This window comes from Cryptomeria japonica, chromosome 3, assembly GCF_030272615.1.
Source record: "Cryptomeria japonica chromosome 3, Sugi_1.0, whole genome shotgun sequence".
Taxonomy (NCBI): domain Eukaryota; kingdom Viridiplantae; phylum Streptophyta; class Pinopsida; order Cupressales; family Cupressaceae; genus Cryptomeria; species Cryptomeria japonica.
The window spans coordinates 712,357,528-712,360,517 of record NC_081407.1 but is presented as its reverse complement, the minus strand read 5'-3'; positions in this window follow the sequence as shown (position 1 = coordinate 712,360,517).

The following is a 2,990-nucleotide window of genomic DNA, read 5'->3' as shown; positions in this document are numbered from 1 at the left end:
ACCCCCCCTCTTAGTATTCATCAATTGGTATAAGAGCCAACCTTTCTATAAGTATAACCACTTGGAAAGAGATATGGGGGAATACACTATGAGGGAACTTACTCATTGGCTCACTTAGACTGAGCAAGCCTATGATGAACTCAAAGTCAAATATAAAGGCTCTCAGGCAAACAGAAGAAAGCATGTTGAAAAACTGATGGAGCTAACTGAAAATAGTTCTTCTGATGAAGCGGACATGGAAGCCCTAGTTTAAGAAGTTGAAAAACTGAATGAGTCCAATGCCAACCTAAGAACGGAACTTGAAGGACTAACTATCAGAATGTGTCAAGAGCTTGAGAATTGGAGGAAAAATGAAGATCTAATAAAAGATAAAGATCATGAGATCTCCAAGTTGAAGCAAGAGATCAGTGCACTTACCGCTCATCTTCATGAAAATAAAATGGAAAAGGAAGAAATGCAAGGTGAACTACACATGGCTATTTCTGAGAATGCAACCTTAAAGGAATCAAATGCTGCTATTTCCAAAAACTTACTAAGTCAAAGGAAATACTTGCCAAATTCAATAAGAGCACTGTCAAGCTAGAGCAAAAGCTTGAATTAGCTAAACTAGTAAAGAATACCAATGGACTTGGTTTCTCTAATTATGAGGAAGGTGAGACCTCTGGAACAAAAGATGGAGCATAAAAGAAACAACCGACACCAAAGGATAAAGGTAATCAAAAGTTTAAACCTATTTGCTTTAATTATCTCAAGGAAGGACACACTGCTAATGTATGTAGAAGTAAGGCTTACAATAATTTTCCTTATTTTCTAAATGATAAGCCTAGACCCAATATAATCAATGGTAATTGTTATGCATGCAACAAGTTTGGGCATAGAGCATTTGAATGGAGGTCTATCATGCACAACACTGGAAGGTATCCTCAAAGGAGTCAAGGAGTTTTTTCTGAACCCTCTAGGAACCAAAACCCAAACCGGTTTAATACTTATAATCATTAGTTAGGAAGCAATGACTATCAAGCAGCAACCGGATGGAGAGAAACCTATTTGATTTGTCATGGTAGTGGTCACATTGCTACAACATGTAGAAGGAAGAATGGAAACATGAATAATGGACCTTGGAGATCACAAGGAATGATGTGCTATCATTGCAACAAACCAGGTCATACAACAAGATTCTATAGAACGAGAAAGAATATATCAGATGATATACCGATCACTCCGGAAGGAAGGATAGATGTTGAAATTGTTCAAGTGGATATGAAGAAAACATGGATGAAGAAGCTAGAAGAAGTGATTCAAGAAGAACCAGTTTCTGCACCTAGTGTGGAAGACACTGAACCGACAAACTAAGCATCATAAAAGCTTAGGGGGAGCAAATGGTGAAATATTTCAAACTCCCGATTTACACTGGTAAAAGACCTTAATCGGTATGTGATACCTATCAACTGGCAGAAGATCGGAAATAGTAAAAGGCAAATTAGGGTTTACGTCCTAATAGTGGAGCATTTATTATGGTAGGTGAAGAACTTGTTTAAAAGGATTTTTCAAGTCATTTTTCACTTATCAGTTCTCGAGCGAAGAAGTTTTTAAGCACTAAGTGATGAAAAGCGATTTGGATTTTGATTTGAAGAATTTTTAAAACCTTGAAGAAGAATCCGAAGCTAATATTAATTGGTCAAGTGAAGAACACAAAGCGGTATTTCAGCAATCGAAGGAGTGTGTAGCAAAGTATAATTTGCGAGCCCTAAATTTTGATTTACAAAGTTATTTTTCAAATTTCTCTGTTTATCATGGCTTTCGCATCACACTCTAGCTCTAGTGCACTCATTGATTTAGTAGACTTCATTCAACGGAAGGCAAAATACAATGCTCTATCTCAAATACCCGTTGGTGTTATAGTGGAGGAAGACATTTCCAATTACATTGATTGTAAAATTGAAGACCTAGGATCTCTTATGATCCATTCTCAGTTGAGTTTGTTCTGCGGGAAGGACAAGAAGAATAAACCAAAATTTAGCATCTTGGAAAAGAAGAAGCTTCTTAATGTAGTCTATTTCCTTGAAGAGTTTTCAGATGATCACATCCGCATCATTCTGAGTAGAGTGCACGGTGATAAAATGTACTTAGAGCAGACACATGACATCACACCGAAAGTGATTCATGTCGTCACCAGTTTCTATAACGTCGGTGAAGTGCCAACCCTAAGGAAGATCAACAAGATGGAAATGACCAAGCTCACTGGTTCTGTGAGTGACCAATGGGGAATGACCATCAATCCCATCAAGGATGATCTAGTCAAATATTCCTACATGGTAATAGGTTACCAAACATTTTATGCTAGTAGGATCAACTTTGTCTCTCCTGCAACGGTAACTGCTGCCTATAGGATGATCATGGAAGATGCATCATTTGATTTATGCACCTGTATACAAAGGCAACTTCTGGTGAACCTGAAGTTGATTAAACAAGATAATGCCTTGAGATTTAAGTTTGGACAACTATTGGTTGGGTTGTTCTTCTACTTCCAAGGTTACTTCCCAAGAGTCAGAGATATTTAGTGGTCTGTTGACCAACCGGTTACAAAGCAAATCAAGGAAAGCCTTCAAGCAGTTGGAACCGGTTATCCAAAAGTTTTGAACAAATACTTTGATGAGTTCAGACACAAAATGAGCAAAAGAGTGAGAATATCAGGTGATATTGTCAAGAAATATGAAGATGACATCTGCTTCACCATCAAAGTTGATAGTGCATAATGGAGGCGGTTGAGCCTAGACATGAAGAAGTGGAACCCATGGGATATGAGGTAATGTATGACATGCTAGATGGGTATGCCTCTACCCTACTCACATCGCCCCTTGATCCAAAGGTAAAGAGAACCGACACCTATTGGGAAAGGGTTACACCAATTGAAGAACCGTCAGTAAAGAAGGGAAAGACAATGCCTTCAGTATCGACACCGATTACTGCAGTAAGTCCCAAAGTGACCA